Raw genomic sequence first — 25,012 nt, forward strand, 5'->3', positions numbered from 1 at the left:
AGGCGGAGCCGTTGCTGGTAAGTTTATATCCTAAATAGTATTTTTGGAGCTTTAATCGAGCATCAAACTCTTCATATGACGAAGATAGGTGTTTGATTAGAAAGGAGATTTTTCCCCTACGACAAGTTAGAACGACAGCGTCGAGGTGGTTAAGCAAATGATACAAAGGGTTATTTTTATGCAAAATTTTCTGAATATTCCGACAAAAATACTTTCCAATGCTTACGATTGAGTTAAAAGGGTTCAAACTTCAAATAACATGTAAAAAATTGTCAAAATCATTGTTGTTAATCATGATCATTCAAGGTCACCCGCGACAGACACGAACGACGGAACTAAAAGAAACAAAAAAAAAGTAACTTTTTCGATACTTTTTTTCGTAAAATCGCGGTATCTCGTGATAGTAACAAGCAAACAGCTTATGCTTATGCATCATTTTTTTTTTGTTATTGTCTGCTCTACAATTTTGTAAAACATTGTTACATTCTAAATATAACTTTGCAAAGCTAAAAAAAATAAATTTTAAAATGATTTTTTTAAATAAATAAATGACGCTATTAGTTACTGAATATTGAAAAAGAACATTTAAATTCTCATAAAATGACATGTGCCTTAAAACATACAGTTGAGTAACGAAAAATGGCATAATTTTAGAAACTGTTTTTTTTATGAAAACTACGTTTTTTGGAATTCTGTGTTAGCCATCAAATCGGGCGTCCAATTTTACATAAGTCACCAAATTTCCAAACCATCATCATTTTAGGCTTCAAATAATTGAAAAACACGTTATTTTCGCATGTTAAAAAAATGAAAGGGTCGTACCGCTCCTCCGTCAAAATATATCGAAAAATGGAGCTCAGGATCGTGATCAGGGACAAAAGTTACCCTAAAGAACAAAGTTTCGTGCAAATCAGGTCAGGGCAAATGCAGGAGCGTTGGAGGAGAAGACCCCCTTACAATATTTCGTCACACTTTCACTTCACGAAATTTTAGAAAGAAGAAGAGTCTGTACGAAAAAGTTCTTTGTCAATAAACCGAACAAAATGTCTTGCATTTAAAAGATTTTGAAATCAATAAGAATTCAATAAAAACTCATGTTTCAAAACTGTTTCAATTTGTCTCAATACTTACTTATTTAAAACAAAATTTGAAGTGTTGAAATCTAATTTAAATCAAAACCAAAAAAATAAATAATCGCTGAAACTAACCTTTAAAGTTAATGATCACTTGTGAAATATATAAGTTCTGAAAAAAGTATCTAAAATGCAAAAAAAACAAAACAAAATCATGCTTGGATTAAAATTGAATACAAAATCGAAAAGTTTCTGAAAAAAATATGATTAAGTGCACGGTTTTGCGTTATAGCCATTTTAGCTAAATTATTCAACAATTCAACAAAAGGTGTCAAAAATATTCAACTGTATCCATAAAAGCATATTGTATGGAATTTTCTCATCTTTTTGAAAATATTTTTTTTTAATATGAACAAGTCGTCGATTTGCGAAATTCTAAAGAATTACTCTTTGAATTTGCTTTATATTTTCAGTGGAGCTGAACTGAAACATTTCAGTAACTTAAATAAAAACAGATAAAATTTAAATTACACATTTAACAATGCATCTTTCTGCAACTCTACAGAAAAAATTAAACAAGATTTGAGTTGAATTGCATTTGGATTGCCAAGAAGCTCATAAAATCGCTACAACTCACTTCAAACATTTCCCCCGCAGATGTAACTTGTCATCGCGCTGTCGTCGCTAATCCCCGTGAACATCAGTTTTCCTTCTCGCGTGTTGTTTCTTTTCCTTCAAGTGGCACAGTGGAACCACCATCTCCCACATTCACGTGGCGTGTTTCCAAGCTGACATTGGATAGCGGGGTGTAATCTGGTCGCTAAAATTTACGATGTTTGAAAACGCCTCGTTAAACTATTGAACCAACAGCTTTCTCCAAATATTTCCTTAAGAGCTGAGTAGTAGCTGAGCTGATGTGGGTGTAAACCACAGTTTTAATATTTATGTTTACTAGTGGAATTAATGTTTCTTGGTTGAGTAGATCCGGACATAAAAAAATAAGTTTTCGAAAGAATTACATTCATAACTGCAAAGAATCCAACCTCAAGCAGCTCAACACGATTACAAGGTAATTGGTCACCGAACACGACCAACTAGCAGCTACTTTTGGCAGCTAAATAGTTCTTCTACCGAAATCCACATACCTGACACACAGCTTCTCCGCTCGCACTGCATGGTCACTATGGACACACATTGTGTGTCCACACGGAGAGGCAGGACATCCCCGTGGCGAGAGATTTGGCGTTGGCGTTGCTAGACTCATCCTTCGTTAGGGTTCGTCACAGTGCCTAATGAATTTATTGCACCACACCCCCAGCGATCTCTTGGACCTTGTTGACAGCTTTTGGTTTTCTGCCAGCGATCCTCAGGATGACCTACTACTGTTAGGGGTCGTAAATTGTGAGCGACATGTTTCGTTGGAATTCCAGCTTGTTCGGGTCAAGCATGACTAAATCAACCATTTGAATAGATTAGAACCGAAGAGAATTTTCAACTGGTTGTAGCTTATGAGCCAATGATTGGACCAGAAAAGGGGGAAAAGCGACGAACTGAACACTTTTGAAGATGATTTCGCTGAATTCACTCAGACCATGGGAAGTTTGAAATTTAAGTCCATATTTAAGGTTTTAAAATTAATAATATTCTTTGGTTCCAAGAGCAAGTGCGATTCCCATTGAAAAGTTTCAACAGTCCTCATTCAAAGATACGACTGCTGGCAAACGGGCTATTTATACCAACAACAAATTAAGATCCTGACTCGGCGATAAAGCTCACGAGCAGCAATTATGATGCCTGCGGAGATAATAAGGAAGTGTCGCAACATGGAAGGGCCCTCGTGTGAAGTTATGCGTTATGAAGTTTCTGTGTGGCCACGTCCCAACGCCTTCAGGGCCCAAGAAGAGTCAACACACATCGTCGTCGGCTTTGATGACAGCACAAGCATCCCATCGAAGAATTTCTTTGCCTCGATGAGGGTGGATTGTTTTAAGTACAAGTGTGCGGAGCTGTAAAACAACCGATTAATTTATTTATAGTTACAGGAACCGAGATCGTTCCCGCTAGTCATGGCCGTCAGTTTTTCGGTACAATACCGACTAGTTCCCGTCTAAGAGGGATAATTAGTTGGCATTCGGGGCTCGTTAGCGACTCCATCTGTTTGAGTTTTCTTTCCCCTGGAGCAGAAGAGCAGGGATCAACCGCAGCCTGGGTGTTAAGTTATTAATGGGAGACAATATCATAAATTTGTACAGCACAACTGCTGCGGCGGGCGTTAGGTTTTCGGTTATGAGGCGTCTTGAGCGAAGTGAAATGCGTTTAAATTGAGTGGAGTTTAATTGGGACAGCTTGCAGTTAATCTATCAACTTGTTTACGATGGTGTTAACAAGACGTTAATAACAGCATTCAAATTGATTGTAATGGATAAAGATTCGTTTGAGTGAAAAAAAATGTTTTTTTTTCTCTAATTTTGAATGTTAACCTTTCTCCGAACTTGCACAAGCCACTCGCTGTTTTACGACTGCCAGCTCGCATATTGGCCCAACGCTTGGTTTACAGTCTGTTTTGTCCTGCAACGAAAACATATTCCTCGGTAATAAACTCATAAAATACATTTACTCTCGCCAAAGTGAGGCCAGCAAACGTTGGCCTAGAACAAATACTATCCATCCTGCAAAGTCGGAGTGTTATTTATGGCAGTCACCTCTCGAGCAAACCAGGAAGAGCTCATGGCACAAGGACTCGCTGTGTGCCCCAAGTGTGGCCAGAATTCAAGAATAAGTTTCATAGGAACTCCTTGGTTTTACAATCGAAATGCCTTTCTTTGGAACTTTTTTCAAAATTCATAAGTCGCAAGGAAAGAGCGTTGCACTAGAAGTCATGATAAGTAATTCCCTCCGACATCAAAAAACGTATATTTTCTTAATTTTCGTTTAAATTATCTTTTTACATAAGATCATTCATGCTAATTTCAATTTAAATATGGCAGCTATGCGAGTCCATGCGAAAATGCTTTCAACATATTGATAAAACTGAATCTTGAGCCGGAAAAAACTATCGCATAAAAAATCTTTTTCGCATGCAAACCTTTTTCACCCACGAAGGAGAGATGAGGCGCAACAAGCAAAAAAAATCGCTCCCAATCTTTTTGAAGAAACTTAATCAGTGGATGATTTTTTGCGAATCTCATTGTTAGCAGCACTAAAATAAATGTATTTCGTTTTGTTTACATACACTGTTCATCTACGAAAAGTGACAAACCATTGTTCATGGTGTGGCGTTACACCTGCAAGTGTAGTAGTGAAATCGTTGTTCCGCCGGATAATCCAGTTGATGATTTTTCTTTCTAGTTTCTTTCTACCGAGATTTCATGTGCGAGTGGAGAGCACTGTTCTCTTCCGATTTTTTTTCTCTTGATGAACGTCAAATTATTTTCTATGGATTTTTCATCGCTGATCCATCTGATCAATTTGGTATCTTCTACAACGTTGTTAGTATTGCAAGTAATTGTTATTAAGAGAGACATCATTTTTTATCACAAAAAGCGTTAAATTGTTTTAATTTTAAAAGATTGGGAGTGTTTTTCAAAAAAGCGAAAGATTTTAGTGAAAAAAGTTATTTTTTCTCGTTTTCGACATTTTTGCGTTGTTGCGTGTGGTTCTTTGGTCCAGACACGGTCAAGACGCCATTTCAAGTTTTCATATAACTTTTTCAAATATGAGGCTAGATTATTGAGACTTCTTAACATTTTCGCCCAAGACAGCTAAAATCGGTTGAACAGACTTGGAGTCATGATTTTTTGAACAAAGCATTTTTTGCGGAAATTGACGGAAGTTACCATTTTCTGGACCAGCGTAGGGCAGCTTAATGGCCATACATAAAATACGGGTCTAATTATGTTGGCCAGGGAACACTCAGAAAAATATTGATCAGAGAACTTTTTTCCAATGCATGCTCCTTTCAACAAGAATTGCTATAAAAGTTATCACAATATTGAGAAAAAGTTTCATTTTAATGTAATTTTCGATCATTTCGACAATTTCTGATCGTTTTTTCAAAGTTTTTACCTCTAAAATTCGAACATGAACTTTTGAAGTCATGTTTTTTTGGAAAGTTCAGTTTGAATATTGTATGTAAGAAACAAACCATTTTTTTAAATGTGACGTGGCAAACTTTAACTTTCGTTTTTTAGTTTTTTTTTTATTTATTTTCTACTTTTTCATAAACTTGAACCATTAACATCGCAAAAAAAATATACGGCAAAAGTTGACTTCAGATTATTTTTTGTCAAAATATTGGCAAAACCATATGAAAAAACTTTTAATTAAATTTCTTACCAGTTTGATTATTTTGCAAAATTTATTGAAATTCTACTACTGTTACTTTAGTTGTCCTCAAATGTTTTGGCCAATCAAAAAAGTATACAAAAAAGAATTCAAAAAAATGGGCAGTGTCGAGAAATTTGCTCAGATTCTGAAACAAGTCAGATAACAAATTTTATTTTCAAACTAACAAGCATAAACCAGTTTTCAATTGTACCCCTTATTGGTCACTCTGGGACACTAAATTATGACAATAAAGTCAAATTGGAGCGCATGAGGTTTTGGGTTACTTGTTAGACAACTGTGGACGATTCCCTATGTTCGAGAGGATATAATTCAATTTTATTCGCTTCCAAGCCATGACGACGATGTTGGACAAACTTGTTTGCATCGAGAGGGATCAAATATCTTGCCCTCTTGTGCACGTAATCTTCAACCAGAATTTCAGCGGGGAAAGCTGAACCCATCGTGTGCTCTACTGCAAGATGTTCGTAGAACGAGCTAAATTCGGTAGCCAAAAAGAAATGTCACCCAAGACAACACGGAAAAAAAATCCTACCCTTATATTAATTACAAACCGATTGCGGTTATTTGATCCAGTGCCTTCGGCAGAACTACGAAGAATTAGCTCAAAGAAAAAAAAACATCCAAAAAACCTAACCATGCTAACCTGCGATGCTACAGAAAAGGCTAATTCGGGGTAAAAACGAATGTTGTCGAAACCAGAAAAGGACACGAAATTAACAACTTGTAACACGAGACAAGTGACAAATGGAAGATGCTCCTTGGATCCTTTGCTGCAAGCTGCCGCGCGTGATGATGTATTGGAACGCGTCCCAGGTCAAAACAAGTCCTTCGGGTCTGCCGCACTTTTGTTTTGCTCCGGTTGCACAACAGGACCTTGATTCTGGGAAATCTTGTGAGGGAAGTTAATGCCTTGTTGAATTTCTCATTTCTCGGACCGCTGGTTTTGTGTTTGCACTTGCACTTGATCAATGAGATGCCGACAGTTTTGATTTTTGGGAAAATATTTATCATTTATCTTCATTAGAAGTATGTCAGCTTGTTTTAAAGGAAACTTGAAAATCAATCTAACTTGGTCAACTTGGTCGTCTCGAGAAAAATCTACAAAAACTGCTTCTTAAGTAAATGATTCTGACCAACGTTCTTGAGTCGAAAATCTAAACATCAAAAAAGAGGTCATTCCGTAGTAAATTTTAAATAATCTCTATAAAATTTTACATTCAGTCTTGAAATATTTTAAAAGTATCTCTTCAGTCCAGAAATCTTTTAGCCATAGCAGAGAAAATACTTCAAGTTCGGCAAATCGCCGTGTTCTTAATTTGAAACCATTCTATTATTATTTTTCTTTAAATTGGATTCAATAAGTTTGCAGCAGCAAACATTGAAAATGCTGATTCACACCCCGAAATCAACACTTCCTCTATACTAAAAAAAAAACAACCTTCACTCAATTAGAAAATATTTCCTCCAGCACGAGAGCATTAGAGCGCATCCCGCAGCCTTCGAGATTTGAGGGTATAAATATAAATTAAAACACAATAAAAACAAACTCACTTTGGCCTCGGGGATTCCACACAAGTGACCATTACCAGCAACGACCGCACTTGGCCAAATTGATGGATCTTCTGGGATGCTGGACCAAAAAGTGCCAATGTTTACACGCTATTGTGGTTAGCTTAATCTTGCAGAGCTAGCTGATGGCTGGTTGTCCCTCTAATGATGCGGGTTCATTAGACGGTTCTATTTTTGGGTCAGCATCAAAGTACAATTCTACGAGGAGGGGACACTTGTGTTGACCATCAGCCAAGTACTGCACCATCAATTTGTGGTCACGAAACGTACTTTGATACAACAATCGTCCAGCATGTGATCAAATTACGACACTTTTTAGACACTGGCGCGCGTTAATGGTGCGTGGCATCTTGCCCGGGAACGGGTTATTAATCGATTAAGCCCGATCGACGGTCCGCGGGTGTCAAAAAGTCGTGGTCCAGCATGCGGAGATTGAATTTCTTTCTTGATTTCTCACCACCCCGACGCGCTGCTGCTGCTGATTAACCGCCATAAAAGTTTAATGATGGTGCCTACGGGAGCGTCAAAAGAAAGGAAAAGTTCTTCCAGATCTCGAGCATCTGTCCCGAAACGGGCCAAACTGTTGGAAAGGGCAGATCTCACGCCCGGTCCGGAACACATCAAAGGATCCGTGACGAGATGGCGGCGTGTGAAAGCTAGGAGTCCCGCGATGAAGATCCTTTCTAGAACCGGCCAAAAGTTTTATTGCTCTTAATTCACGCTGTTACATCTCTTTAAGTTTTACGAGCTGACCTGTGTGCTGTGAAGAAACACGCCCTTTGCTGGGATTTTTGGAAGGTCGTAAAAAGAGCGGTTTGGCTTTTGGGAAAACTGGCGGATCAAACGAGATCATGCTGTTCATAAACTGGTTAAATAATCTCATTGCACTGAATGGAGCCTTAAATGATCTGGCTGACTTTCTCCAATAAATAAGAAAGTAATTTCCTTCGATTGTTCCCAAATTTGATGGCGCCTGATGATTATCATATCTGCTGACAGTTTAATACCTGCTTAAACCCATATTGTTCGATCTCTTTAACAGCATATTTGATGTTAATTTTTATCTCCCTTCATATTAACAAGATCATTAACACGCTCACAGTTCTCCCAAACAAATCTTCAATATTTTCCCAATCGCTTGATACTTTAGATTTTCCCATCGTAAACCAAATCGACGACCACATGTGCACACAGAAGAAAACCACAAAGCTTCAAGATGAAGCGCACTTCAAAACTCAAATATACCGCTCGAAAGTGTCAGTTGATCAAAGCCACTGCCTGCTCGTTAGGTATCAAAGACACATTAGTCAAAGAAGTGAGCAGGAAAATTAGTTTCTGCTGCGCCAGGGTTGAATTTTTTCCGTTTCTTGAGTCATTTTGTAGGGAATCCTAACTTTGGCTCTGGCTAATTTGTGTGAAATGAGCTGAAAAGCTGCACGACATGAGCTTAGGGTGACCTGCTCAAGTCGATTCCAATATTTTCATGTTTATTGAGCGTCGACTGTTGGAGTAAAACAAGAAAAGGGATTTTTTGTGATACAATCCAGACTCGATTATCCGAAGGTCTCGGAAAAAATACACTTTGGATAATCTAATAACGAAAAAAAAAAAATTTTTTTTCGATGTCTTATTTTTGATTGCTGAGCTTAAAAATCACCCATAAACTACATTGAAATAATTAAGATCTTTAAAATCCAAGATGGCGACCAAAATGGCGAAGGTGACATTTAAAAAAATACATTTTTGCAATTGCGTTGTGAAACTACTTACTTTTCCTGTCATTCTTGAAACGACGAAATAGCCTACTTTTCTGTACCAAAAATAACAGAATCGAACAGCAACACTTTTCAAAATAAGTGCTGAAAAGTTCTACTTTTCAGCACTCAAATGGGTGCTGAAAAGTTGAACTTTTCAGCACTTGGTTCGAAAAGTAACACTTTTCAACATTTTTTGATTTAAACGATTGACAAAATACATGAAAATTTGACATAAAATTTCACTCAATGTGTGTTTTTTGGAATTGCAAAAAATGTTGTATGGAACTCGTTGCAAAACTTGATTTTTTCAGCACTCTTCGTATTTATCCAACTCGGTGAACCTCGTTGGATAAATGTACGACTCGTGCTGAAAAAATCCTCTTTTTTGCAACTTGTTGCATAAACTACTATTTTCAATTTAAAAGGCAAATATTCAAATATGACTAAAATGTGGTCACAGAACTTAAACTTTATGTTAACAGTTAGAAACTGAAAATAACGAAAAAAAATTCTTTGTCGTGATTTAAGTAACCAGATAATCGAAGCTTCGGAGGCTTCAGATAATCAAATTTGGACTGTAATATATTACCAGTGAATGTTCACTGAATGTCATTTCGAAGAATGGTACGTTTCACCGAAAGTCATTACGCTGATAGAACGCTTCGTCAAATTGCATAAAAAATAAACTTTTTTGTAACGTCATGATTCGAATTCCCGGACGCTTCGAAACCCGGACACCTCATCTTGTTTTATCAATTATTTGGTTATAAGTTCGCAATATAAATGTCAAAAATGGGTCATTTGATGAATTCTAACATCAACATTCATTAAAAATTTGTTTGAACGCTTTAGTTAATGTCAAAGCAATTAAATAAAGTAAAATTGGAAGATTACCAAAAATGTGAAACATTTCACGTGAAATATTTCATAGGCTTCCGAAGCACCGGGAAGGCAAAGCAGAAATGTATGGTTTTGATTTCCTTAAATTCAAGCAAATTTTTATATAAAATATTGATTGTTTTGATGTTAGCAGCTTATTTGAGACCTAAAAAATGCCATTCACCAACATTGCAGTCCAAATTTGTGCGATTCATTAGCAAAAACGAGTGTCCGGAATTCGAAGCAAAAGTGTCCGAATTTCGAATCAGCTTTTATCAGTGTCCGGGATTCGAAGCACAACATGTCATTTTAATTTCCAAATTCTGATGAAAAATTGTTAGAAAAGACATATTTTGCAAGCATTCTCTTAAAACTGACTGTTAATACTACATCCTGATGATATTTCTTCATTTCCAACTTATTACATGATTTTTTTTCAGCTATAACAAAAATAATATGCTACTAAGTGTCCGGATTTTGAATCATGACGTTATGATTTATGGTTTTTCTTCACTTTTCACACGTTCATACTAAGTTGTATGGTTTAAAGATTGGAAAAACTTACAGAAAGATTCTAATAATTTGCATGAGGTACAAAAAATTCAAAAACTCACAGAAATTATTCAAAATTTTATGCTGAAAATGAAAAAAACTGCTTATATTTTAAAAAACGAAAAACTCACAGAAATAATTTTATAATTTGCTTAAAAAACAAAAAATGCAAAAACTCAAAAAATTGATTCGAAGTTATATGCTAAAAAATAAAGAACTTTTGTTTGAAAGAATGCAAAAACTCATCGAAATGTTTCAAATGAATGCTTTAAAAAGAATGAATACTTCTTTAATAAACAAGCAATGCAAAATCTCACAGAAATTATTCAAAATGATATGCTAAAAATGTTAAGAATTACTTATGCATAAAAATTTTAAAAACTCACAGAAATAAATTTAAATAAAAGGCTATAAAAATCAAAAATTGCAAAAACTCATGAAAAAAAAAAACAAAAAAATTTATAAAACCATACCATTTTTTGAAAAACTGGTTCTGCTTGATTGATTGTTCGTTTTTTAAAGTTAATTTTAAGCTTCTCGGTCATTTGCTGCCTACATTATGCACAAATGTTATGAATTAGCATCACAAATAAAACCTTTAAAAAATCTAGGATGTCCTTTTTTGTTGTGTGCCATGTATTTCCTTTAATAAAATTTGTCCTTTTATATATTTTTTTACGGTTTTTTGTCAATTCGGTGAATTGTCCCATTCGATGAAACGACATTCAGCCAAATGTCCCGCACCCGCATGTAAAACCTCACAAATACTGCTGACAATATTTTTTTTATTATTTAGTCCAAATATAAAAATGCTATTAAGGGTTTACATACATGTAGAAAATCACAAAATTTCATATTATAGAAAATTTATTAAATCCACTTAAAAGATGATTTTCAATCACTCCTAAAAGTTTAATAAAGATATTCCATGATTTAACTGAGTTAGAGACGATTTAAGTTCAGAATTTTGCCATGCGCAAAGCCAACTGTCTAACTTTCTGAGCGTTTTTCTCTGAACACCAAATTGATTTACGGGTGCCACGATATCTCGAGATGAGATGGACCAAATCAGCTAAAAATTTTGGTGAAGACTCGTTAAACCGGTCTCGTGTGCATGACGAAGCCCGTTTTTGAAATTTTGAATTTTCAAAAAATACAAAAATCAAAAACTAGCGATTTTTTATATCAAAAACAGAAAAATATTTTTATCATTTTTTTTAAATAAACTTTTTGAATATCGGCCTTCGTCATGCACACGGGACCGGTTTAACGAGTCTGCACCAAAATTTTGAGCCGATTTGGTCGAAGCAATATTGAGATATCGTGGCACCCGTTTTTTGAAACTGCTAACATCAAATAGCTATATCTCGGCAATGATACAACCAAATGTCTTCAATTTTGTTTTGTTAATAGATGAAAATGTATATTTTAATGCCCTGAAAACAGATTTTGAAAAAAGTTTAAGTGTGTGCTCAAACCAACCTCTGACATTTTTGCCGATTTACATGTATGTAACCCCTTAACAGTTTTTTTTGCAAAATTTTTAATGCTAATTTATTTTGGGGTAATTCTCTACCAACTCACACGAAATCGGGAAAAGTTGCCCCGACCCCTCTTCGATTTGCGTGAAACTATGTCCTAAGGGGTAACTTTTGTCCCTGATCACGAATTCGAGGTCCGTTTTTTGATATCTCGTGACGGAGGGGCGGTACGACCCCTTCCATTTTTGAACATGCGAAAAAAGAGGTGTTTTTCAATAATTTGCAGCCTGAAACGGTGATGAGATAGAAATTTGGTGTCAAAGGGACTTTTATGTAAAATTAGACGCCCGATTTGATGGCGTACTCAGAATCTCAAAAATACGTATTTTTCATCGAAAAAAACACTAAAAAAGTTTTAAAAATTCTCCCATTTTCCGTTACTCGACTGTAAAAAATTTTGGAACATGTCATTTTATGGGAAATTTAATGTACTTTTCGAATCTACATTGTCCCAGAAGGGTCATTTTTTCATTTAGAACAAAATTTTTCATTTTAAAATTTCGTGTTTTTTCTAACTTTGCAGGGTTATTTTTTAGAGTGTAACAATGTTCTACAAAGTTGTAGAGCAGACAATTACAAAATTTTTGATATATATACATAAGGGGTTTGCTTATAAACATCACAAGTTATCGCGATTTTACGAAAAAAAGTTTTGAAAAAGTTACTTTTTGCGTTTCTCTTTGTTTCGTCGTCCGTGTCTGTCGCGGGTGACCATGAACGGCCATGATCGATGACGACCAACTTTTTTAAAACTTTTTTTCGTAAAATCGTGATAACTTGTGATGTTTATAAGCAAACCCCTTATGTATACATATCAAAAATTTTGTAATTGTCTGCTCTACAACTTTGTAGAACATTGTTACACTCTAAAAAATAACCCTGCAAAGTTAGAAAAAACACGAAATTTTAAAATGAAAAATTTTGTTCTAAATGAAAAAATGACCCTTCTGGGACAATGTAGATTCGAAAAGTACATTAAATTTCCCATAAAATGACATGTTCCAAAATTTTTTACAGTCGAGTAACGGAAAATGGGAGAATTTTTAAAACTTTTTTAGTGTTTTTTTCGATGAAAAATACGTTTTTTCGGAATTCTGAGTACGCCATCAAATCGGGCGTCTAATTTTACATAAAAGTCCCTTTGACACCAAATTTCTATCTCATCACCGTTTCAGGCTGCAAATTATTGAAAAACACCTCTTTTTTCGCATGTTCAAAAATGGAAGGGGTCGTACCGCCCCTCCGTCACGAGATATCAAAAAACGGACCTCGGATTCGTGATCAGGGACAAAAGTTACCCCTTAGGACAAAGTTTCACGCAAATCGAAGAGGGGTCGGGGCAACTGCTGTGTGAGTTGGCGGAGAATTACCCTTTGGCTAATTATGCTGAAATGCCACAACAAAATAAGCTTCTTTCGATATTTCATGCCAAGATTAAAATTGTTTAAATCTCTTCTGACTAGTCCTTGTATTTTTGTAAGATTTTTGGTAACCCTACGATGTCAGCAAGCGCGGGCCAACCACGCTTCTGTTGATAAATTTTCAGCGATTTTTTGTGATTTGTGAACAACATTTGTAAACAGATTCATTTCTGGTAAACACCAGTCTATTTACACTACTCTCAAGTTAACAGTGTTCGCTTACCAGCTCGTAGATCAGAGCACTTGAGAAAAAGCTGGTGCGAAACGACCAAAGGAAACCGCCGCAGTTTCGATTGATACAATTACGCTCGTTGATTATTTACACCGCCTGTTTCAACGGAAATTTCAAGTGTTTCGAAGAATTTCAATTCAAAATAAATAATCGCTCAGGGTTCTTCGGTTTCATAAATCCCTCGGAGGATCGGACCATGCGCTCAATCATCCAATCTTCCAATAGCTTATGGGTACCTCTCAGAGCGTTGATCCGGCAAAGACAATTCCGCAACTTTTGATCTCTTAACCGCATTCAAAGGTTGTAAATCATCCCATCAAAGGAAACTGGATTAAATTAAGGACAGTCGGGATCCTTCAATGGGGCTTTTTTTTTCTCGGGTGATCAAAGGACATCTCCCGGACCAGCTCGGTGTGGCCTCCGGATCATCTTGACCCTGGAGACAAATCTTGTTCCTGCAAATTTGCTTACACGCCGGCCGATAATTGAGATTTAATTAAACACATTACGAACACAGCTCAGCCACGTAAGCACTTAAGCAGATCTCGTGCCGGACCGGGCAAAGGGCCATGATCTGCTTAGGTCTCCGGGGTCACCAAAGGCTGCCGACTCTGGTCGCTCGCTCGTGTGCACGGGGTCCTGGACATCAATCGGATTTTTGACACTTAATCTGTACCGGAATGTACATTTGTCGGCTAATGCTGCGGCAAAATTTGCCTACTCGACTGAGGCTCGGAGGCTGGTGTTAGTCCAGTTAAGTCCAAAAGGACATTGCTGGCCCCTTCTATTGACGGCCGACGCGTTGTACATTTTGCTCTGCTTTGGGCCCGAAGGTCCAAATTGAATAAGAGGATTATTAATCCCGGTAATTGGCTCTGAAATGCACACCGCTCAAAAGTAAATTGGTCAAAATATTGAAGAATGCGTAGGTTTGTTTTCAAACCGATTAGGACCGTTTGTGCGAGCAAGTGGGTACACAAGGTCCCCGTGTCGGCCAGTGACCACGTGGTTCCGAAAGGCTGTCGTTGGACAATCGCCATTTTGGGTGGATAGTTTTGATCTTTTTACGGTAGGGACTCATCAACAACGGAGGTGTTCTGTTGTTTGATGCAGTTTTTTCCATTTGTTTTTATTATTTTTTTATTTAAAAAGTATGTCTTCACAACAAGTTTTTCTTACTTAATTTGCATAGAAAGTTTTAAACTAAATCAAATTAAAAAATAATCATTTACACAAAAATTCACATTTCAAGAATTTAACTAGCCGGACAGAGTATTGATATTGCTACATGGCCCTTTCCAAGGCATAACAAAAAATGAGGTTCCGATTGCCATCTTTTCTCACGTATGCCGACGAATTACATCACACCGTTCAGCAACATATCGATAGCATCGGTACATTTTTCAGACCCCGACAAACCCCTTTCTTCACACCACACCGCCCATCACCTGGGTCCAAGTTCTCACTCGTTAAAGGCTCGTAAAAGCCGCACCAACAGGAACAATTTTCATATTTTTACGAGCAACGACTGCAGCACCTCTCTGCCAACATGAACCTATAAATTTTCCACCTTTTTTTGCCGCGGCCGAGAGGCGACCAAGTAATTAATTTGTACTAAAAGTTTGGCCCCTTTTTCACCCCCTTGCGGGCGCGATCAAGAATTTAGAGAGGCCGCCGCCGTTGGTGATGAAATCGATGGGCGTCGGCGCCGCCGGATGTAAAAACATGCGCCCGTTAAAAAAAAGTAAAGAGCGGGAAAAGAAAAGTGTAACAAATGTTGACAGTTAATTGTGTCGTTAAACAGTTGGAAGCGTTTGATTGGGCCATTTAAGGGTTAATAGACGAGTGAATGCGAGATCGTTTGGGCCATGTTTTATTGGGCGCATTGTTTCGGTTCGAAAAATTTAGGACCCAAATGTTGAGCGATGTGTTTTCCTAACATCTGCGATGGAATCATGGTACGCTTGTCAGATAACGAAGCATTGTGTATTTTATCATAATTGACTGAAAAACAAGCCGTTTTCGTACGACATTCAGGAAAAAGCAGTTATTTTTTTTATAAATAAGTAATATGATATCAGATGCAACTCGTGCAAGATTGTTTAACAATTTTATAATTACGAAAACAATTCATAAGGTCTGGAAGTTAGAAATTTTAATGGAGTGATTTTTATACTTTTGACTAAATACTATTCTTCCAAAAATATATAATTGGGCCGAACTAAAAAGAATCCGTCTTGAACTAAAACTTCAAAATTGAAAAATGAAAAAAAAAATCGATGACAAAATTGAAATTTTGCAATATTAAAAAAAACTCATTGTTTATTTACTACTTTACCAGTACTGTACTCTAAACTCCCAACTCACTCTTCTGAACCTAATCAAACCCGAAAACGGTAGTTCATGAAGTGTTCCTTCCGATTCACGGTGTTTATTCAACAAACGCCCCAAGTGGTGGCCAAACCGCACACAGCAGCGCTAAGATGAGTAGATTAGCGCACTAGACAACATCGCGAGAGCTCCGTTTCACCTCAAGATCCTACAACCACGCAGTCAGAGTGACTTGCTACCGTATGCTGTGAACGCACGCCAGATGTTGATGAGAAACTAAACGTGTTTATTAGCCGTGTGTTTAGCAACTCAATACTGCTGGATAGGTTTCGATGTATCATTCGTTGATGAAGCGGTTTTCCGTGCTTAATGAGTAAATACCGAGCCAAACTACCTGCTGGGAGCTGGAAATTCACTTGATCTTTCATTAAATTTAATATTCTTAGCAGGTCCCAGAGAATGGTACCCACCCGATGCTCTTAGCCAGTTTACGAGATTGACCCGACTGATCCATTTGAAAAGGTCACTGATCTTCGCCAGGTTTACCCTCGTTGGCCTTGGTAGATGCGAACCCATGAAGGGGGTCCCCAAAAAGCACACAAGATCCTTAAATTGGCAAGCTTATTTGCAAAACCAACAACGCACTTGCCAATCTTATCGGCCAGTTCGGAGGATTTTCACTGGAAAAAAGAATATTTTGATCTCATTAAAATTAAAGATTGAGATTATCTCCCAAACTTTTGTCCCACTTTGTTTGCTGTTCATTAAGTGGCCTCGGCGAAGGAGGGAGATACTTTGACGAAAGCTCTGAAGAAAGCGGACAAGACAGGGAATCCACCGACTTGAGCTGGTTCAGGAATCGAAGATTAGCCGGGTTGGGCACGATACGAGGTTGTCTGTTTATTGTTTTTAGCAACACTCTTAGCCACCAGCGAGCATCGGACGGATTTGAAAGGTCCTCTCTAGGCTTGGTTCGGTGCCAGGTAGAACAGGGTCCTGAAAGGATTAATTTAATCCTGAAATCTTTTTGCTGCTGGAATGCGCACGAGTGGTTCGAAACGGTCAGGGAGGTGGTTTTAGGACGTCTTATTATGTTTGTGTGGGGAAAAATATTGATAAAAATTTGAGGCAAATGAGATACTCCCATCAACAAGAATTTACATTTCACGAAGACACTTGTTGGACATAGTTGTATGGCATTTTTCAAAATATAGTTGCGGACTTGAAATTCGATTTTTTTATGTTTGCAGAAAGAAACATGATTTTTTATATTTCTTTTTAATAACAGTTTGGTTCAAGGTTTTAGGCAGGGTTTCCAGATTGCCAAATAAATCTAGAAATGCCAGATTTTTCAATTGTCAGCCAATTTCCAACATATTTTTGATTCGAATGAAAATATTGTTTTCTTATATAAGATATGAAATATATTTATTTACATGAAAATGTAAATTCTACCTTTTTGAGGTCGTAACATCGATTGAAACATCAGAATTTTACAATCTTTTGAATCAATTCATATCGTCCCTTCCCTTCCCATTGTATGATTTTCGTCTGCCAGATTTTTCCAGATTTTTTAACAGTACTTGGCCATATTTTTATTCAATTTTGACCTTGTAACCATGGGTTTAGGTGATAATTAGGCTTGGAGGTTTTCCAGCTCAAAAAATCCATTTTCATGGAAACGTATATGGAAAAAAAGTGTGCGAGAAATCATGTATTCGTGAAAAATTTTATTCATGATTTCGTGATACTTTTCTAATTTTATTCAGGAAATAGCAAATAAAAATTTATGAATATTAGTCATGGCTTTTTATATTTTTCATTATTATATTTCCAAAACATCGTTGAAATATTACGCGACGTGAAAGTTTTTAAAAAAAAACTTGAAATTTTATGTTAAAATATATGATTACTACACGGAGAAAAAAGAGTTCCCAAAATCGTGAACAAGCGTTCATGAAAATGGGAACCACGAACAAAGTGTTCAAATTTCATGGTACGTTTTTCAAAATCGTACCATGGGATTTGAACACTTTGTTCGAGGTTCCCATTTTCATGAACGCTTGTTCACGATTTTGGGAACTCTTTTTTCTCCGTGTAGGGCGGTCCAAATCCGGGCTTTTTTGGGGCTACCCCCTGAAATCATAGATTGACCCATCACTAGGCTAAATTCCAAATTTGAGCTCATTCTGACCACGGGAACCCCTCCCTCCAATCGCTTGAAGTTTGTATGGGAAAAATCGTCAAAATGTATGGAGAAAAGCAACTGTTTCAGTTTTTTACCTGTGGAGGGCACAATAGTCGTCCAATCTTTATCAATACTCAGATGTAGGACCTTCATTTTTGAACAACATTTCTGAAGACACCATATTTTTAAGATTTTTTGCTGAAGGGTTATTAGCTTCCGAAAAGGACCCTTTTTGCACAGATGGCTCTAAGGGGCTACCTAGGAACAATTATTTTTAAAAGCACGTGCGTGCGCGCTTGCCTGTCTGCTTGCCTGGCAGTGCGCCTATTACGTTGCCCCTTTGAGCAGGCCGCGCAAAAACGGTCCTTTTTGGAAGCTAATAACTTTTCTGCAAAAAATCCTAAAAATATGTCTTTGGAACATCTGAGAATTGATAAAGATTAGACAAATATTGCGCCCTCCACAGGTAAAAAACTGAAACAGTTGCTTTTCTCCATACATTTTGAGAATTTTCCCCATACAAACTTCAAGCGATTGGAGGGAGGGGTTCCCGTGGTCAGAATGAGCTCAAATTTGGAATTTAGCCCAGTGATGGGTCAATCTATGATTTCCCTAATGATTATGCATGCTCATTTTCGTGATGTTTTTTTACTACATATTTGCTTTCTGAAGTTTAAAAGTTTTCTGAGATTCGCTTCTATTTTATTAAAAAAAATTAGAATTTCATGTCAAAATATAATTTAATAGTCTTGTATAGCCTTAATGATAACTTTTTACTGAGTTTAATTGTATACTTTGAAAAACTATTTAAATTCATATTCCATATTCCTTAAAAATTTTAATTCGATTCGATTTGAATTCGATTCGAAACAGGAATATAACCTGTAATGAAATATGTATAAAGAATTTAAAAAGAACAAAAATCCGAATAAAATCATTAATATTTTAAGACCTTAATTCTTAGTTCCAAATTAGATTTTAAAGGGATAACTTGGATTAGAGTGGATTATCAATTATTGTTCTTTCCAAAATCTTTACAAAACATATTTTTTCAATAAGGGATCCAAAGGCTTTCTAAAGCAAATTAGCAAATGTAGAGTTTTTTTAACGGTCCTGTAAGCTTTGTGTTGCACATGTTTATTGGACCTTTTCAATAAAAAAAAATCCAGATTTTTTTTCATGAAAACACTGAGAATGATATTATTCGTAAAAAAAAACTTGATATTCCTTGAAGTTTTAAACGATTAACAAAAAAATAGGGCAGCGAACGACCAAAAAGGTAAAGCTGCAAGAAATAAATTAATTAACAACAACAACAACAAAAAATTAAGATTCAGCAAAATCAGCAAATCACGGTTTTTTTTTGTGAATATTTTTAAACGTGCAAGTCAAAAGCACTCTGATAGCAAAGTGGAATTTGTAAACTGCAAAAACGATACAGTTTAATATTTCTAATTCACAAACTCCAAATTTATCTAAATAATTCCTGACAGTTTTATTTATACCATGGTGTCATATCGGCAAAATGTACGGATTTTTGCTCAGCAAGAGTTGGTAGCCTTTATTACGAAGCAAAAATGCATCAATGTTTACCAAGTTTTTTTTTTGTTTTTCTAGTTTTAATGTAAAATGGTATACAGTAAAAAAAAACAAGGTAAAATCACATCTAAAAGGGGTACATCTTTTATGTAAGAAAAAAGCTTTAAATTTACATCTGGCAGACGCTAGGAAAAAATAGCTGTAATCCAAAAAAACAAATACAGTCGGCTCTCTGGCTGTCGATCTTCTCGATATCAGTATTACTCCATGTACCGATGAATTCTTCAGTCCCTTCAAACTGCATACTTTGATTGTCTTTATTCCTCGATATTTTCTCTTGCTTGAAGGATCTCTTCCTCGACGGTCCCTTGGATTCTATTTGCTTTAAACATCTATTCCGGTTGTCAATAATTTCACTTTCTCATGGCTTGCATAGACATTTTTCTTTGAGAAACGAAGCTTTGAAGGGTGTTTGACATTTCTTTGTTTTTGTTTGCTGGACGTTGCCATGATTCGCTCCCATAGCTGGTTAGCAAGAAAAAATAAATTTCCATCGAGTCTTCATTCTGCACCGTTCTGTAAACTGATGCTTCTCTTCCTCGACGGTCCCTTGGATATTGACAACCAGAGAGTCGACTGTAAAACCAAATAGATGATCAAAGCCAATGTACCTCTATGTGTTCCGTACATTGTATACTGTATTTACTGCATATACGGTACATAGAGGTAAATCGGCATAGCGGCGAGTTGGCCGTGCGGGTTGGGGCGCGGACTTAGTTAGCCAAATATAACTATCGCCGAATTGATACCTTTTTAGGATTTCGGATATTTTTTCCTAGCGTTTGCCAGATGTAAATTTACACATTATTAGAGGTAAAATTAAAGTTTATTTTCTGACATAAAAGATGTGCCCCTTTTCAGATATAATTTTGCCATGTTTTTTTTTTACTGTAAGTCAAATTTTTATTAAAGCGAATGAAAATATGTTTGAATTTAGTAAGTTTACAAAGCATAACTGATAAAATACTATCATTACTCCAAATATCGACATCTGATTTTTCAATATTTTTCTCTTATCCAATGGAATTTTTAAGTCCTTTCTAAAAACTTACTTCAATAATTTAATTCTATATCCTTATTACTTTCTCCAATTACGGGTCCTGTAATATGGACTCAGAAAAAGTTGACTTTATTTACTGAATGTGACTTTTTCAAGAATGTGTGGCATTATTTGATCATCAAAAATAAATTAAGACATTTGAAGAAACATTTTAGCAATCATTAAACAAAATTAAACCGCGAAATCGAGAAAATTCACTAACCCTAGTGATAGTATTCAATCATTGGTCAAGAGCTTCAGTGAGACTTCCAAACATTGCAAGGTGACAAAAAACTCGAAATTTTAAAATTAACTTTTTTTAATTGTTGAAAAATTTACCCTGGAAGGGTAATACAGATTTGAATAGAATAATTAATTTCGTTACTAATGACATGTCACACTATTTTTTAACTGAGAAATAAAAAAAGTTCAATTTTCAAAAAGTTCCTTCACCAAATTTTGAAATCATTTTTCAGGCTGCGAATTTAGGAAAATCACATATTTTTTTTAGTGTTTAAAAATGAAAGGGGTCGTAATGCCGCACAGTCGCTAGATAACGAAAGATGGACCCAGGTTTAAGCAACTCCTTAGGACATAATTTCATGCAAAAAGGGTTTGGAACAACTTGTTTCGATTTCGTGTGAGTTGTCAGAGAATGAACCATTGGATTCTGCCACAAGAATTTGAATTATAGGAGCACCACAAACGATGCTGTTGATAACTCTAGCCCCAACCGTTACACACGCCGCAAAAATATTTATATCAATTGTTGGCACGCTTCACCACTTGAATTTTCCGCAAGTTTGCAAGTGGCGCTCGTAATTTTTTGTGGAACAAGAGGATGGTTGAATCGCACGCGCGCATCATCCTGCCGAAAACCCGACACCAAAAAAAAAAAAAACAATGACACAACACATATCACGGTGATGCTCTCCCGCCACCCATAGAAAGGGGGCACAGACACCAATGCCCCGCACAAGAGCATAAAACAGTTTGCAAATGTTTGGAAAATAGGAAACAAGTGCCCCTCTCTCCTTCTCCCTCCCTCTTTCTCTTGTCGTCATCAGTTTCGTGCGCGGAATGCAACTTTTTTATTTCTGTCGTGCTCACTGCACTACACTCTTCTAAAAGGACCACTACAAAGCAAAATATGTGGCTACATTGTGGTGGCGAACTGAACAGAATGGGTGTGTGTGTGTCTGTAGTTTTATCAAAGCTGTGGCTCAAGGGTCTTTGCCTGCATGTAGAGGAGTGTATACGGGTACTGTCGAAAAATATAAAACAAGTGCCCAATGAATGCAAAGAGTGGCGACAATAAAGTTACGACAGTAAATTTACATCGTTGAGCACGAACTCGGAAGTGAGTGAGGGTCCCATAGCGAGTGTAGTGTGTGATCGAGATCGATGCAAGTCAAGCCAGGATAAAAGTGTTTGGCATGTTCAAAGCGAGCGAGGCTGCGGTCGAAGTGGTTTCTGGGGTTGGGGCGCCGGTTTTGAAGTGCATTCCGTGAACCGAAGTATTTTTTTACTGAAATTTTTTGTTGTCACGGGAAATTGTTTTGAGCTGATTTTTATACATCAAAACTATTATATAAGGGTGTTAGAACCGATCAAATAAGTTAATTTTCAATTATACAATTAAGATATTAAAAATAACTATGTATAAATATAAACGTCGTAACTTCTTTGATATCGTATCCTTGAAGCTTCCACAAAGTATAGCCAAGTCAAGCAATCCACTTTATCGACCCTCGGGTCTTTTGTGGGCTCTGTTGCAAGTTTCTGCTCATTTCTAGGCGTCCGAAGGTTATGTGTGGTAAGTCACTCAAAACCTCTTTTACCGACGTTCCCCATCCGATAGAAGGCTTGGAGGATAAGGCGGGAATCGAACCCGCGCCCCACAACAACTTAGGGATCGGCAGCCGAAGTCGCTAACCACCGCGCCACGAGGCCCCACAAAGTTTATTCGGGTTAAATTAGCCAAAAAGTATACAGTAGGGTGCCCATAAAAAACAAACCCCTGCTCCACAAGCGGAAAACAATTTTTTTGGGTTATTTTTGGCATCTGTGTCAATTTTTAGCGAAGTTGGTTAAAAAAAATGTTTTTCATGCAAAAATAACTTTTTTAAATCGCTAATAACTTTTCAAGAACGAGTTTTACAGCTTTGGTCTGTTGGGCAAAAATCCAACGCGAATCTCACTTTCAGGAAAATTTGGATGGAAATATTACAATCTGCTGACCAAACCGTAAAAATTAGTATTTTCATGCATTTTTTGCTACTTTTCCCATACAAACATCAACTTTGAGTATCAATGACAAAATGTTGACCAATTTGGCACAGAGTCCCAAAAATAGATCAAGAAACAATATTCAGCTTTTGGAGCAAGGTTTTGAAAAAAAAAGTCCCATATTCTGGGTACCCTATAAAGTAGGGTGCCCAAAAAAATGACCCCCTGCTCCACAAGCGGAAAACGGGTTTTTTTGATTATTTTGAGCATCTGTGCAAATTTTGAGCGAAATTGGATGAGATTAACCCATTAATACCCGAGCCTAAAGTTGGTGCTAAAAATGTTTTTCATACAAAAATGACATTTTTCAATCACTAATATCTTTTCAGTATCGAGTTTTACAACTTAGGTTTATTTTACAAAGTTGTAAAACATTAAATTTCCAATGAGAATCTCCCTTTTGGGAATATTTTGGTAGAAGTAACGCACCGTGCAGACCAAACTGTAAGAAAGTTGGTTTTTCCATACGTTTTTTCGATTATTCCCATAAAAACTACACCTTCGAGTATCAATGGGTAAATGTTGACCGATTTTGCTCATATTTGGCTCAGAGTCCTAAAATAGCTCAACAAACAATATTCAGCTTGTAGAACGAGGTTTTGAGAAAAAGTCCCATATTCTGGCCACCCTACTATACAGTCATGCCCCGGTTTTGCACTGCCCCGCTGACGATTCGTTCAGCTGCCTCGGTCAAGAACCACCCAGTATATTACTGAAGCACAAAGCCTATGGAATTTGGGATGTATGGGAGGCATGACCTTTAACACTATTAAAAATAATCCAATCATCAAAAAATGTTGCTTTTTTTCAAAAATACTTGTTTTTCCGTTCTTTAAAAGCAATGTTTCTTGAGCGTTAAATGGATGTTACAATAGATTTTAATCTGTACTTGTTATCAAATTTATCTAAACACTTTTATAATTTATCTAAACACTTTAATGAAACTCTTGACATTCAAGTTAATCATGATGAGATTATGAAAAAATATTCACAACAACGTACTTCGTAAAAAAAACAAATTTTTAACTTTAAAATTCCAATGGAAATTTAAGTGCCATCAGTAGAAATCACTTTAAAATGCATTCTCCTGCGTTTAGAACCTTTTTCAGCAAGTTTGAGTTGATTAAAAAATTTCTTGAATTTTATAAAATGTTCGATGTTAAGTATCACAAAAAGTTTTTTTTCCCTTAAATTTTTGTTTTCGTCAAATCTTATAATTTTTTAAAACTAATGATTGCAAAACAACTGCAATAGTGTTAAATGAATTTCGAACAATTTTTGCATTCAAGTATTTAGACTATGTTGTTTCAAATTTTACATTTTTTATTAAAAATCGAATTTTTATCAATTGATCAAAATTTTTGAAAATACTCAAAATTTGCACCAAAAAACTAAACAAAAATGGTGGTTGCAATATCAAATCAAGTGTACAAATGTTCTGAAAAGTTGTAGATTTTATCACAAATAAAAATAATAATTGTTAGTGAATAAATAATCATCAACATTTTCAATGATGCTAACACATTTTCTCACCATTTTAATATGATTACACTTTTGCACGTTTGTTGGTTTTGATTTTTCGTGAGTTTCGTGTGAAACTCAAAATGAATGAAAAGTAAATAGCAATATTTGCATTTCATTTTGCAAAACAAATATTTTTGCAATACCTTGCCATGTTGTTTTTTCCAACCGTGCTGAAATTTCTCCTGCCTTCAATCCAATTCCTCAAACAAAACGCTCACAATATTTGCATGTTTTTCCATGTTGGGCTCTCTTTTCGCACAGCCTTTTATGTTGCGCACCTCCAAGGGTCCGTTTGTTATTCTTGTTCCGCACACATTTCCGGTGCAACTCGGAAGCACCTTAAAGCAGTTTCGGCAACTGAACTGAAAATCAATTTCGAAAACAAACACCCAACAACGGCGAAATCCGATCAAGAACCTAAGCTGCTGCTGTTCATTTGCAGGTGACATTTCTGGAAAATTGAGCCCCAGATTGTTGGGTCTGGTGGTGGGAACTGTATTAATTTGGGTCAAGTTTACGACGAAGTAAATTGATTTTGCAGTTTGAAATGTGATGAATGAATGGAACAGTCGGTACAGTTCTCACAGGACAGACTGATGGTCAGCTTTCAATTAATCCGTTCCGGTTCAATTGAATTACATCACACACACACATACACAAGTGAACCTTCA

Source organism: Culex pipiens, chromosome 2 (assembly GCF_016801865.2).
Source record: "Culex pipiens pallens isolate TS chromosome 2, TS_CPP_V2, whole genome shotgun sequence".
Classification (NCBI taxonomy): Eukaryota; Metazoa; Arthropoda; class Insecta; order Diptera; family Culicidae; genus Culex; species Culex pipiens.